We start from the raw sequence: 15,288 nt of genomic DNA on the forward strand, positions 1-15,288 counted from the left end.
CTGCCAATTCTCTTCCCTTCATGCATTTTTAAAGAGATCTCAAACCAGTGATGGATTTCTAATGCTCTAGGAAAAGAAAGCAAGGACGAGACACTAAACCTGAATGGGATAAATTGTTTATTATAATTACCCTGTTGAATATCTCACTTTGTACCCAGAAGGAAGAGGAAATATCAACCTCTATCGGCTTTACAAGTGGTAATACGAGTGGCGGGGGGAAAATGCAGCCAAAGAAGCGACACAGTGCAGCTTCGCATGGAAAGCTGTGAACAGTACAACGTGAGGTGGGAGCGGGGTTCGTTTCTATAGCAACTCAGCATAGTCTCGCTAAGAGGATGATTTTTTTAAAACTTACAGTTAGAAACAAATTCGCAAGCAGACCTCAGCCTGTGCCTGTGTTTGACACTGTAAGTACGTGAGCTACCTGTGAATATGGTGTCGTGTTGTCTCCAGTTTTCCAAAAAGCCTGTTGGCTGATTGAATGAACTGTTGAATTAGAGTGTAGAATCTTAATGTGCAGACAAAGAGCAAAGGACAGGGTTTCTGTGGAATCTAAAAGCAAAAGGTTAAGGCTTCAATGAGCAAAGACCTCTTTGTGAGGGAATATTCCTAGAAATTAAATACGCAGGTGTATCTGTTACCTGTTGTCATTCAAATGTTAACCTGCTGTCAAAGCCAGGTGTTAGAAAAAGAGGTTGGTCATGACCCTTTCGTTTTGAACTTCTAGTCCCGAGATTTTCCTTGCATGGCAAGCGAGCACCATTCGGAATCTGGACTGTGTTTTCTTTCTTACCTCCCTACCTGCAGTTTCTGTTCCCACCAACTGTTCTGGTTATCCTACCCTACAGTGGTTGTAATGGACTCATTTGGTTATTGACAGTCAATTCTCTAGCTTATGCTCCCACTACCAATCAGATCATTGAAAGATTTTGGAAGAATGGTTCCACATGCCCACGTATTGTGTTCATGCAATGGAACCAGGGGCTGTCCTGCTGCCACCTATGCTCTCCTTCACCACACAGTTCCTGAGACTTTATTTGTGCGACGTGAACAGAAGTCGCACTGGCTCTGGAAGCCATGCTCCCGGTCACTTCATGTTTAGCAGGGCTACTCTGGAAATCCAGCCCATGTCAGCGGTGAAAGGCTGGATGGTTTGTTCAGTCTTTCATCTGTCGAAACCGAGCATTCCATAGAGCTTTAAGAGTGCAGATGTTTCTAATAAAATGGAAATTTATTTTTCTATTAATAATGCCGCACACTCTGTGCTGTGGTCTCTGGATCTTTTAGCTGACTCAAACAGTTGCCCTAACCGGTTTGGCTCAGTGGATAGAGCGTTGGCCTGTGGACTGGAGGGTCCCAGGTTCCATTCCGGTCAAGGGCATGTACCTGGGTTGTGGGCACATCCCCAGTGGGAGGTGTGCAGGAGGCAGCTGATCGATGTTTCTCTCTCATCGATGTTTCTAACTCTCTATCCCCCTCCCTTCCCTCTCCCTTCTTCTCTGTAAAAAATCAATAAAATATATTTTTTTTAAAAAAAGGGGGGGGGGTAAAACCTACCATGGTGTGCTCTCACACAAATCCCAAGCGCCTCTGGAAATAGCAGTGAATTTCAGCCAGTGACAGAAGGAAGACTTGAAAGTTGAGATGCAGGATTTAACAGGGGTTTTCTATTACTCTGAGTTTTTCTCTGTTTTTGTTAGCCACTAGCCATCTGCTACCTTACCCCTGAGAGTGAAGATCCCGGAAGTGTTTACATAGATTCTAAATACATTCTTGGTGATTAGAACAGCCAGTTTCCTTTACTTGTCTCAGAGCAAAACTCTATCGGACCAGATGGGGGTTTGTATGCTCTGACCATGCAAAGATTGGGAAAATAAAGTTCGGCATCACAGCAGCTCCTCCTGGCAAGCAATTTGGAACTTTGACCAAACCACATCCCAAGATGTTCTCCTGTGACTGGGCTATGGAGGTCAGTTAAACTGACCGAGTCCCTCATCCTGTCATCCCAAGCCACCTCCCAAAAAGTAACCCGGAATTTCAGTCCATGTACACTTGTTCCCAAGGGGTCCCCTTCCATGAGGCTTTGCTTTGCTGCTGTCTTCCTGACACCCAACTCTTCTCTCTGAGCACGGAACTCCTGTTTTATTGTTGTAAAGCTCCATTCTATTCCGTCTTATCACAGAATTTCTTGCTACTTCCTGGCTGGAAATGAAAAATAGTTCTCCCTTAAGAAGTCTCCTGCAGCCTTCCTGAGTGGCGGTGGCTGCTCTTTCCTATCCCTCGTTCCAGTTATCTCTTGCAACATAACAAGTTATCCCAAGACTTAAGACCTTAACATATTTTGTTTTTCTCAAGTAAATTGTGTATCTGGAGTTCAGGAAAAACTCCAGTTGGACTCTTCTTTACTGATCTACATAGCAGCAGCTGGAGAAGGTAGGTCTGGGGATTCACTTCCAAGATCTATAAAAGAATTCGGCAAAATAGCAGGATATAAAATTAATATTTAGAAATCAGTGGTATTTTTATACACCAATAATGACCTATGAGAAAGAGAAACTAAGAGAGCAATCCCATTTACTATTGCAACAACAAAAAATAAGGTACCTAAGAATAATTTTTTTAAATGTATTTTATTGATTTTTTACAGAGAGGAAGGGAGAGGGATAGAGAGTTAGAAACATCGATGAGAGAGAAACATCGATCAGCTGCCTCCTGCACAACCCCCCACTGGGGATGTGCCCACAACCAAGGTACACGCCCTTGCCTGGAATCGAACCTGGGACCTTTCAGTCCGCAGGCCGACACCCTATCCACTGAGCCAAACCAGTCAGGGCAATAAGAAACATTTAATCAAGGAGGTAAAAGACCTATACTCGAAAAACTACAGGACTTTAAAGAAAGAGAGAAAGACACAAATAAGTGGAAGAATATACTGTGCTCATGGATTGGAAGAATTAGCATCATGAAAATGTCCATAGTACCTAAAGTAGTCAATAGTTTCCACCCAATTCCTATTAAAAGATCAATGGCATATTTCACAGACCTGTGGGGAAAAAACAGAATAGGGGAAGCTGAATGGAGTGGGAAGCAGACAATGCCCAATGCTTGGTTGGCTCTATATTCCAAACTCCATTATTAGATCTCCATTATCAGTCTGGGAATTATCTTCTCATTTCTGAGCAGTTTTTATTTGTGTATTGAACCTTGGCATTTATTCCTTGATATCTGTATTTAGTTCTTCAAACCATATTTATCTCTATATCTTTACCTTTGTGTTCTGATGAAATTTCTGAAGATTTCCATTTATTCTGTAAACTTAATATTCTGCTGAGTCAATTTTGCTAGTTATTATCTCCAATGTATATTTAAATTCCATTGCTACCTTCTTATTACCTTGTAATCTTAATAAGCAGCAGGTGGTTTCCCTACTGGTATATCTGATCCACTTTTATTTTATTATCACAGGTCTGTTCTAGATTAGCATTATCATCTAGAATTTCATGAATTTTATTGAAATTGGAGCAGAAATTTTATAAAATTTTTCTTTCAATTTCTTCTGTGATTATATTTAAATTTTTTTTTCCTTTTTATATTGTTTTTTGGGGGTAATTACCTTCTTTTATAAATAGAACAGAATGTTTCTTAGGCCCTGTATTTTAAAAAATATATATTTTAATTGATTTCAAAGAGGAAGGGAGAGAGAGATCAATGATGAGAGAGAGCCATTGATTGGCTGCCTCCTCCACGCTCCCCACTGGGGATCGAGCCCAAAACCTGGGTATGGGCCCTGACAGGGAATTGAACCGTGACCTCCTGGTTCATAAGTTGATGCTCAACCCCTGAGCCACACCAGCTGGGCAGGCCCGGTATTATCAATTGTTTCATTTCCAATTATACAAAACTAGTGACTTGGTGCATGGATTTGTGCACATAGAAAAGAAATTAATTAGAAAGTGGTCGCCAGGGTGGTACTGCGCAAAACAGGCCAGACACGCCCTGAAGCCAACCTCCCATGGTCCCTCCCTGGTGTCTGCGGAATGAGTTGGGTCCCTCAGCCCGGCCCCTGGGGATCAGCTGAAACCGGCTCTCCAACATCCCCTGAGGGGTCCTGAAGTGCGAGAGGGCACTCTGCAAAGTTGCTGTCGTACAGGGTGTGGAACACAAATGCAAGTGTGCAGTAAACCAGGTTCGGGGCTGGCAGTGCCCCAGCAACAACATAACCCATGGCTGAAGGTGGAATCGCGCAGCCCCATGAGGAATCGGGCTGCCTCCTCTCTGGTTTTGGGGTGCATCACCCAAGAACCACCGCTGCCAAGTCATTGCAGCTTGGCAGCTCCTGTGTTGAGTGTCTGCCCCCTGGTGGTCAGTGCTCATCATAGTGATAGGTCGGATGGTTGAACACAGCATATTAGCCTTTTATATATACTAGTATATAGATAAGGAGCAATCTATATTGGTCCCATATTTGTAACAGGTAGGGGTTTGATCACTCTCATTCACTTTGACCATCCACTTGGAAATTGAGAGAATTCCCTTCTCAGCTATAAAGCCAGATGTTAGTTTGATCTGCGTAAGCCAAATTCATTGCTCTATAAGCATTAATTTCTCATAGATCTGGTGAACTGAAGTGGAAACTTTTAATCTTCAACTGTCTCATTCTTTGAATCTTTAGAATGCATGAGTGATGACAACATTAATGAGCAGGAGGAGGAGGGACAGGGAGGAGGAGGAGTAAGGGGAGGAAATAATCTTGGCTACTCTAACAAGTACTTTCCTGCCTGAGATCTTTACATTACTTGTCTCATTTAATCCTCTTAAGGGCCCTATGAGAGACCTACTTTTCTTATCACATATTACTTATAAGAAAACTAAGGTTTGGCTAAATTAACTCAAAATCTTGTGACATGTAGTAAGAAGAGGTGGAACCTCACCCTGGGTCTGTCTGATTTCAGTCTATGCTCTTGACCATCAAGCAAAGCTATATTTTATAGAAGTTCTTTCTTGACTAGGTCGGATCATGCCAATCTACCCCTGTTTTCTGTCCTCACATAGCATGCTTTGCCCTAGAGGGCATTCCAGGATGCTTTGGATCCATTATTCACCCTCCCCATTGCTTTCAACGTCTCATCATGCTGCACATGGAGCTCTAAAAGGAGGCTGAGGAAGGAGTGGGGGGATGATACCTCCTTACAAAGATAGTCCTGGTGTAATGAAGGATATGAGAACGGCTTTTGTCCTGCTGTAGCTTTGTGCTTTGAGTGAGAAGCAAAGCGTGGTGGTGGCCCTAACCTCTTTCCTCCCACTTCCAAGCTGTTCTATTCTTTTTAAGTTTGAGCATGTCTTAGCTCATGATTGTGTTCCTTAATCCACACATATCTGTGATGTAAGAGATGAATACATTTTCCTGCTTCTACACGAGGCTGGATTCCGCACCTTGATTATTGTGTTACGTTATTGTTGTAATTAGTTTATTATGCTACCACAATGCTTCCCTTTTGGACAACTTATTGTATATTTTTAAAGGGAGTTTAATCAAATGCTTTAGCTATTATTTTTATGCTAAATCTCCACTCTCTCCTCAATGTTTGTTTTTAAATAATATCTTAGAATAAAACATTAAGAATTGCTATTTTTCATATTATAATGTATTAATATTAATTCCAATTAACAAATACTTATGAAGTACTAGGAATGTGCAAAGTGCAGTGCTCTGCAAGTTAAGGATGAAGATAAAGAGAAATCATAATTCTTATCTCTGGGTGCCTATGGTGAGGGGCAGTTATATCTATAATTCACTGTGGGGTTTTTTTAACATCCTGTATAACTCTATTCCTAGTGTAACAAAGTGTTAAAGGACTCCAGAAAGAGGAGTTATTTTCTATGGGGTCACTGAAAAAGTATTTCCAATAAATCTTAGCTTTGAGGAAGCCAAACAGGGTGCTAAGCCGATCACTGTTATAGGTAATGGACTCAGTCCCACTGGGGACTCAGAAAGAGGGTGAAGAACACATCTCAGTGTCATTCTACTTGAGGGGGAAGGAAGATGAAGTATTTCTTTACCAAATCATGTGCATCCGTGTTTGAGGGTTCTGCCCAGGGGTGTCAATTCCCATATACTTCTGTGCTGTCTGACATGTAGACTGAGTGTATTTCTCTGCAACCAGTGAAAGGCCTCAGACAAAGAATATAAACTTGACTGGTGCATGAAGACAGGATTTGGCTGAGGCACACATAGCAACTGCTTCAGTGGAGGAAGTGGCATTTAAATTGAACCTTAGATGATGAGATTTTTCAGCAAGTCATGATATGGGGGTAAGCATCTCAGCATGCAAGAGTAGGAGGGACCACGGCAGCATTTTTGTGGCCTATGGCAAATATAATGAAGAACTAAAGTTTGAAAATGATTCACATTTTTAAAATTAGAGAAAATTCAAGGTTATCCCTATAAATATTCATTCTCACTCCCTTGCTTTGAGTGGGAGAGAACTTAACTTCCAAGAGTTTGTTCAGAGGGAATCATGCCTCACCAGCAGCTTGTTTGGGTTGCTTTGACTTATTACACTTTTTAATTCCTCTGCAGAATTTTGGGATTTTGTCAAAATTTGGACATGGTCATGTGAGCTGTGTTGTTGTACATGGGGATGTCATTCCTTACATGTTTCACACTGGGCAAAGTATTAAGAACTGCTGATACAAGTTTTGGAAACTTGACAGATGAGTTCAAGGAAAAACAAACAAACAAACAAAAAACCAGTGATTGGAGAATATATTGTAGTGTGTGGGGATAGGGGCTGAGGGTGGATAAGGAAGGGGTATATATGGCTGCATAGTAACTTATTTCAGTAATAAATATATGTTATATATTAACAATAAACATGTAATATATACATTTTCTAACTTAATATTGGGCAAGTGTTCCCAAGCCTTAGAGCCAACATCTCTAAAATAATGAAGTGCTATACGTCATAGGCGTGATGACAAGTCATGTGATTTTTCCTTTTACTTACATGTTGGCATGAGGAGAAATATCAAATCATATTATCTACTTCACAAGATATAATTGCACCCCACCAAGGAAATCCATGAGGTTGCATTTTAATATTAGAAAATATTGAAATTTTTGACCAGGTAGGTTATTAATAGATGGGGAGCCTGCATCAAAATTTGCACCTGTTTGAAAATGCTTCATTCTGGACATACAGCTCTCATATTTGATAATACATGCTTGTGAGTCCTGGAAGCTTTGCAAACCTGAGTAATAGCAAGGCCACATCCCTGGAGATTTTAGCCCGAATTTCCCATGGGGTACAGGGCTGTCAACGTGGAGCAGGTGAGACTTATTTAAAACCTCTTTATTTCTAGTTTGCACAACTTGGAACAGAGTATTACATGTCATGTGAGTACCTTGAATCCTGAGTATATAGAGTACTTGTGTAAGAGCTAGGCTTGGTTACACAGATTGTCACAGAAATGGAAATTACATTCTTTTGAGGGAAGTTAATAAAGCAGTGACCACACAAAAGTTCTGTTTAGAGAGACATGAAAAGATGTGGGAGTCTTGTTTAAACTATAATATCAAAGACGAGGGATAGTACTTACTAGCCCAGGGTTTGTCTCTTCTACTTTCAAAGTTCAGCTTCTTCCAGGATGATAAGTTTTATATCATTTCTGCTCAGGTAGTCCTTTCTGGTGGCTCCATGGCTGCTGGTTCAATATCAGGCCCCCTGAGTTCTATTCCCTCAGGGCTATTTCTTCTATAGGAAAGTCAATAGCTAGTTTGCAATGGGGCCAGCCACCCTTTCATTTGACACGGTGTGCTTCTCTTATATCTACACACAGTCAAGAGGGGTGGAGTAAATTTTACTGAAGGACTGGAAGGAGGGCAATTTAAATGGGGATAGCTTAAAACTCGGTGCTATTACCATGATGTTTTCCACAAATTTGTTAAGACATCCTGATAAGTTGAACCTCTAATATGGAAGTTACCAATTCCATCCCTTTTTCTAACCTGTTTCCCCCAATTCATGCTCTCAAAAGGATAAAGGGAAGCATTTTCTTATTTTTCTATAATTGTTAAGTTCTATCTTTTTTGACTGAATTATTATTTTCCATTAATATTCAAAGAGTATTGAAATTCTCTTTTATTCTTCATTTTCTCCTCCCAATTACCATTGGCACTGTTAGGAATCTCTCTCTCTCTCTCTCTCTCTCTCTCTCTCTCTCTCTCTATATATATATATATATATATATATATATATATATATGCCTAAGTGACTGTTACAACTGGTCAACCTAATGACCAGTCGACTGGTCACTTTGATGCACACTGACCACCAGGGAGCAGACACTCAATGCAGGAGCTGCCCCCTGGTGGTCAGTGTGCTCCCACAGCCAGCCAACCTCCCACTGGTCCCTCCCCCTGGACAGCCAGCCTTGATCCGCCCCTATCGGGACTGGGTGAGATGGCCCTGATCACCCCGATCACCAGCCAGGCTAAGGGACCCCATCCATGCACAAATTTGTGCACCGGGCCTCTAGTAATAAATATGCTCCTTGTTGCACTTTTTGCCTTTTACCAGCTATTTTCTTAGCTACCAACAAAGAAACCTGAAATTACTACTTATTAGCCAATGATCCTCATTTTCACCATCAATCCTCCTGCGCTTGAGGAGGACAGAAGAGGGAGGATAGATTATTTGTTAAACATTTAATAGGATAACTTAAGGGTCCATTGGAGTGGTTTGGAGAAATATTATTGTTTTTCTGAACGTTAAATAATCAATAGATTACACTGTGGAAACTGATCATAGATTCCTGCACTCCCTCAACTCTTTTTCTTACCTCCTAGTATAGACTTTACTATGGCCCTTTATCTCACTGGTTTAGGCTTATCTATTCATTTGCCAGAGACCATAGCCCATTGATTTTAGTTCCTCTGGAGCTCAGTATTGAGACAGGTACATAATAGGTAATAAATTCCTTTTTAATGGATTTGCATCCAAAATACCATCCCAACACTCTGAAAGAGTCCCATGTAACAAATTGTAGAATTATTATATTCCTATTTTGAAAAGCTTTCAGAAACCTATTTCAATATTCACTTACTGGGAAGAAAGGGGACAGAAAGAAGAGGATCGACTGCTCTGGAGTGTCAACTCTGTATCAGGGACCAAGCATAATACACCTTGCCTTGATTATTATCCGAGACATTCTTATTAGATAAGAACTGTTAAATATCCATTTTACCAACGTGGAAGTGGCGGCACATAAAGTTAAGAATTTTCAGGTCATGAGACAGAACTGAGATACAAACCTGAGGCTGTCTGTCTTCAAGGCTCAAGACCTTTCCCCCTTACGTCCTCTTAATCATTCCTTAGTAGAGAGAGAAACTAGTCTGTGCCACAGCACATTGCAAAATCAATTTTTAAATTTTTTTTTTGCTCAAATCTTCTGTCATTCCCCTTTATGTAACATTAGGGTCCTTACTACTTAGCCTGAACAGCAAGGCAGTATAGCCCAGTGGTAAACAATTTCTGTGGGTTTGTGTGTGTCAGTACCATTAGGAACTCTGTAATTTCTTACTTAACATCTAAATTATTCTTAACCTGAAATTATTGTAAATTATTTAATCTGAAATTATTCTCTAAAATGGGTAAAAGAGTGTCATTGTTAGTTGGGACCACTATAAGAAAATATCATAAACTGATTGGCTGATCTACAACAGAAATTGATTTCATTTCTCACAGTCCTAGAGGCTGGAAGTACAAGATCAAGGTGCCAGAATGCTCTTGTTCTGGTCAAGGCCCTTTTCTTGTTTAGAGACTTCTGACACTAGCTAGCTCCCTGGCCTCTTCTTATCAGGGCACTAATTTCATTCATGAATTCTTCACCCTCGTGTTCTAATTACCTCTTAAAGGCCTCACCTTCAAACACTGTCACATTGGCATTAGGGTTTGACACATAAATTGGGGGGGGGGGGCAAACATTCAGTTCATTGTAAATAGTATCTACCTCACAGAGTTTATTTTGGAGAATAAATAATATAATACATATAAAGAGATTAGCACAGTACACAGTAAGGACTTGATAAATGTAAGCCAGTACTACTATGTGTTGCTGTTGATATTTTTAAGTTTTTTTAAAATTAAAGTATAATAGACATTATATTAGTTTCAGGCATAAAACATAATGATTCAATATTTGTATACATTATGAAAAGATCACCTTAGTAAGTCTAGTTAACATTCATGACTGCACATAGTTACAAATTTTTGCTGTTGTTGCTGTTTGTTAATATCAGACCATCAAACCTCAGAGGGAAGGTAGGGGAGGGTGGGGGTAAGGGGGAGAGAGCAACCAAAGGACTTGTATGCATGCAGATAAGCCTAACCAATGGACACAGACAACAGGGGGGTGAGGGCATGAGTGGGGGGTTGGGGGGGATGGGGCAATAAGGACACACATGTAATACCTTAATCAATAAAGAAAAAAAAATAGAATTTTACAATGCCCTTTTATTCTAACCTTTGTTTTCTCCTCAAAAAGTTCTCCAAAGCACTAACTTGCCTTCAGCCAGGCTGGTCTCCCATGCTTTGCCAAATTCTATGATTATCCATGCCTTTATTCTGTTGCTTAAACTAACATCTCTTTCTTTCCATCTGCTCATGCAAATCTGATCAATTTTCTCACTTTCTCAAGCAAAGTTGGTCACTCCAAATAGCTATCCTATGGATGTCAGTCGGCTTCTTTCCCAAGCTACCTTGTGCCAGATTGTTCAATGTGCAAAGTGGCTATGGCAGCAGGAATGGGATTTAGGCATGAGCTCAACAACACCGACTTTGCCTTACGGGCTGGTCTTGCTAGCATCACTATTGATTGCCTTGTCTGCCAACACCAGAAGCAATAGTGAGCCCTGATAAGCCATCATTCCCTCCAGGTGGAGGGGGGCAGGCAGGGCAGTGTAGGAAATTGATTACATTCAACTTTTTCCATCATGAAGAAAACAGCAATCTGTCCTTACTGGAATATATATGTATACTGAATACAGATTGGAACCCCCACCCTTGACACAATAAGCAGTATTGCTATTCATAGATTTAAAGAATGAATTATTCACTATCATATTATTCATATAACATTGCTAAAGAAGTGTGGGTTGGCCTCATGGCCATGAAATTCACTGCTTCTACAATATGCTCCACTACTGAAAAGACAATTGGCCCCATAGCATTTTGAAAAAGCTTATTGATCCCAGCCAGCGTGCTCCGTGGTTGAGCACCGACCTACGAACAGGAGGTCACAGTTTGATTCCTGGTCAGGACACATGCTGGGTTGCGGGCTTTATCCCTAGTAGGGAGTGTGCAGAAGGCAACCAATCGATGATTCTCTCTCATCATTGATGTTTCTCTCTCTCTCCCTCTCCTTTCCTCTCTGAAATCAATAAAAAGATATATTAAAAAAAGAAAATACTTATTGAAGATATAGCCTTAGTGCCTGTTAGAGGTTGGGAACTGTCCACAAGGATAGGACGTATACTTTAAGCCAATGACCAGTATTGGTACCATTTCCTCATAGCCAAAATGCACAGGTCTTGAAACGAAGAGGTAAAGTTGAGAGTGGCCTCTCTCACTATTACACCTAGCAATCCATTCATTAAATTTTGCTAAAAATCCCCAAAGCTTTTGGTTCTGCTGGCTCAAAGGTATTGATTCCCAAGGGGAAGGGGGGAGTGTTTCTGCCAGAGGACACAGCAATCTTTCTATTGAATGGGAAACTGAGCCTGCTCCTTGATATGGTTGGGTTCCTCAGGCCACTAACCTTACTGCAGGCAAAGGAGGGGGTTACTATAATAGACAGGGTTTTTAATTCTGATTAATAAGAGGAAACTAGGATACTGTATATACTGGGGGCAGAAAGGACTATGACTGGAACTTGGGGGATTCCATGGGCCTCTATTTCCAATCATAAAAGTTAATCAAAGACTACCCAATTAATGCTCAGATTTCTTACAATGAAGGCTTGAATTATCCAACCAGCTAAATAAATCTAATCAGCTGTGGTGAAGGCTAAAGGTAGAGGAACATGGACTAAGTAGTAGAAAATGGAGTTTCAATTTTTATTATAGCTTAGAGTCCAATAACAGAAACAAGAACTATAGCATATTTTGTTCAGTGTGTGTATTTTGTTTCTTGCTTGAAAAACATGTGTATTTTTCATTTTCTCCACTTCCTCTAATATTTTAAATAGAAATGTTGGTAATAGTTCACTTTTTGTTAGTCTTAAGATATTAAATGCCCCAGTGGGCGTTTTACTTACCTGGAAAATACATTAACATCACCAGAAAGGGATAGAATGACTAATAGGTCCTTGGTTTCTCCCTTTGGGGGAGAGAATGAATATGCCTTAATTTGTGCAAGAAAATTGCAGAGATGATGTCATAGAAATGGTGGATTAGAGGCTTCAAGAATTGGTCCTTCCATTGAAGCAGCTGTTAAGTGGTGGAAACTGACAATCAATTTTATTGGAACTCTGAGATCTAATCAAAATCTTACAATAACCAGGGAAGTGCTTAATGAAGGTAGTCACTGCTTACTTTTGGTAAGAAAATATTGTGGCTCTTTTCTCTTTTTTTTTTTCATCCTTCATTCCCCAGTAGAGTAGTGGCTATGGGGACAGCATACTCTTGGTGTGCTTTGCTGGTGCTGATGCTGGTGTGCAGGGAGAGCAATATAGATCTTGTTCTGAAAAAAATATTTTGTTGTGTATTTTAATTGGTCCGATGCTTCCCCAAGGACTGGCACGAAGATGGACCTTTGTTTGCCCTTACTCCTTGAGCTAGAGCATCTTTCTAGGTAAAATCTATTGAAAGCATTTAAAGGCACACAGCACATATCTGCCTGACACAAGGGACAGAAGGTGGGGCAAGCAGAAGACAAACCCAAAAGTTTGGGAAGGAGCAGACTGAGAAAGAAAATTCTTGGGTGCCGGGGTCCAGCCCCGAGGGTCCAGGGGTTCCCAAAGGTGTGGACGGAGTCGGCGAAGAAGGTTTTACACGGAGACAGCGCTCATAGCTCTCTAGCTCTCTTTAGTCTCCGTGGATCTCCTGGGCCTGGCTGAGGCCACAGAGAGAGATCCAGAGGCAAGCTGAGCCTTTATTTTATAGTCAGAGGTAAACAAGGTAGTGGTTTCCATAGTTACACGGTTCTTGTGAGTTTCACTTGTTTTTGTTCTTGTTCTTGCTGCACTTCCCTCAGCCCATTAGCTTCCCAGGTAAGATCTAGGGAGCGTCATAAGGTCAAGCCTAATTATGCTAAGAGGACTGTGCCCTCTAAGCTGGGACTTGTTTGTGACTTTGCCAACAGGTCAGTCCGAGGCTTAACCCTATAGAGGCTCCCCACACTTGGAGAATGATATACTCTGAAAGGCTACTACACATACCAGGGGATTCTGAGTACAACACACAGGGTAAGATGCATGCTCACCAAAGACCTGAGATAATGTTAGGCTTGTACCTCTGGCTAATCTTTGGGCTCTGCGAAAGCAGAATGTGAAGGCTATGGCAGAGTAATAGGTGACCTGACTTAGTGTCAAAGTTGTGTCCCAGCACAGAGCCAATCTGCAAAGCATTGTGTGTGTGTGTGTGTGTGTGTGTGTGTGTGTGTGTTTCCTTTGTGGCTCCAAGTGTGTCAGGAAGTCTCTGGCAGATAATTAGCTGACTATTGAGATAACAACAGAGATTTCAGTGACCACATACAACAAAGAATAGTCTTCGCAAAAAAATAGTTTGGAAAAGTCATTAAACAGATGACTGAAGCCTTCAGCAATAAGTCACAGCAAACTCTGGGAAGAAGGAGAATCTCATTTTCAGAGTTGCCACTTTATAATATTCGAAATTTCTAGTTTTCAACAGAAAATGACAAGGCATGCAAAGAAACAGGACGCATGGCCCCTTCACAGGAAAAGATGAAATTGACAGACACTGTCTCTGAGGAAGCACATACAATTCTTTGGATTTAATTAACAAACACTTTAAATCAATTGTAAATTTGCTCAAAGAGCTAAAGGAAACAGTAGACAAGAACTGAAGGGAACCAGGAGAATGATGTATCAATAAAGAGATAAATTATAAAAAAATGAACCAAATAGAAATTCTGGAGGTGAGAAGTATAAGAACGGAAATGAAAAATTCATTAAGTGAATTCACAAACTAGATGAAAACATTCATCCTCAGAGCCTCCAGAAGGAATTAGTCGTCCTGGCATCTTGACCTTACCCCAGTGAAACTGATGACGGACTTTGACCTCCAGCACATTAAGAGAATACATTTGTGTTATTTTAAGCTACATCAGGAAATGCCTTTAAACCAGTTCTAAGCATTAAATTTCTCTCTGCTTGAAATACCTAGAGTGATGAATACATAAAAGCTACAAGGTCTGAAGCAAGTCTATTGTCTGTCCTTCACTGTCTTAGCTTGCATTCATCCAAAAGATGACCCTAAGATAAGGATTTGGCTGCTGTATTTCCTCGGGGACCTTGGTGAGGAAGTGAGGAAGTGAGACAAGAAAGCTAAGATGGTCAAGGTCCATGGATGCTATCAAGTGAGTTATCACTGTGGAAAATTGAAACCTAATCTTATTGGGGACCTCTGGGAGCCAAGGTAGAGCATACACCTGAGAATTATTCTACCTGAGGGGCAAGGGAGCTGGAGAATTTATACATCAACGCCTGCCATGTGTGGGGGCAAAACAAGCTCTGGTGGTTCCAGAAAGCTCTCAGACGAAGGGAGGCAGATCCTGGCAGTTGAAAGTTGAGCGGGCATGCACTGAAGTGGCCAGGGCAAGGGGATAGGGAGGGGGCAATGACCTGCACAGCTACACCCACAAACTCTTTTGTAGCAAATCCAGTCCCAATTCATTACCTTCTTATTAACCGATACACTCCTGAACAAAGCACTGCCTTTGAGATAATAGACATATATACATTTTGTCTCTTAGTAGGTCTGCAAGATTTTTGAGAGCAAGAACCACGACTTGCTTTTCTTCTGTATTTGTCACAATAGTGAACATGTTCAGCATATCATAAGCACTCAATATATATTGTTGACTTGAATTGATTACCCTAATTATGTAATATCTATTTCTTATCCTTGACGGTGGCCCTCTATTGAGTTTGCTCCCTGCTTATTCATTAGGATTTTTCCACATTTACCTTAATTAACGTATATTAATTAGATGTTAATAAGTGATCATCATAACTAGGGAAATAATCTAAAGATTTAATTTTTAACGT

Source organism: Myotis myotis, unplaced genomic scaffold, assembly GCF_014108235.1.
Source record: "Myotis myotis isolate mMyoMyo1 unplaced genomic scaffold, mMyoMyo1.p scaffold_m19_p_4, whole genome shotgun sequence".
Taxonomy (NCBI): Eukaryota; Metazoa; Chordata; class Mammalia; order Chiroptera; family Vespertilionidae; genus Myotis; species Myotis myotis.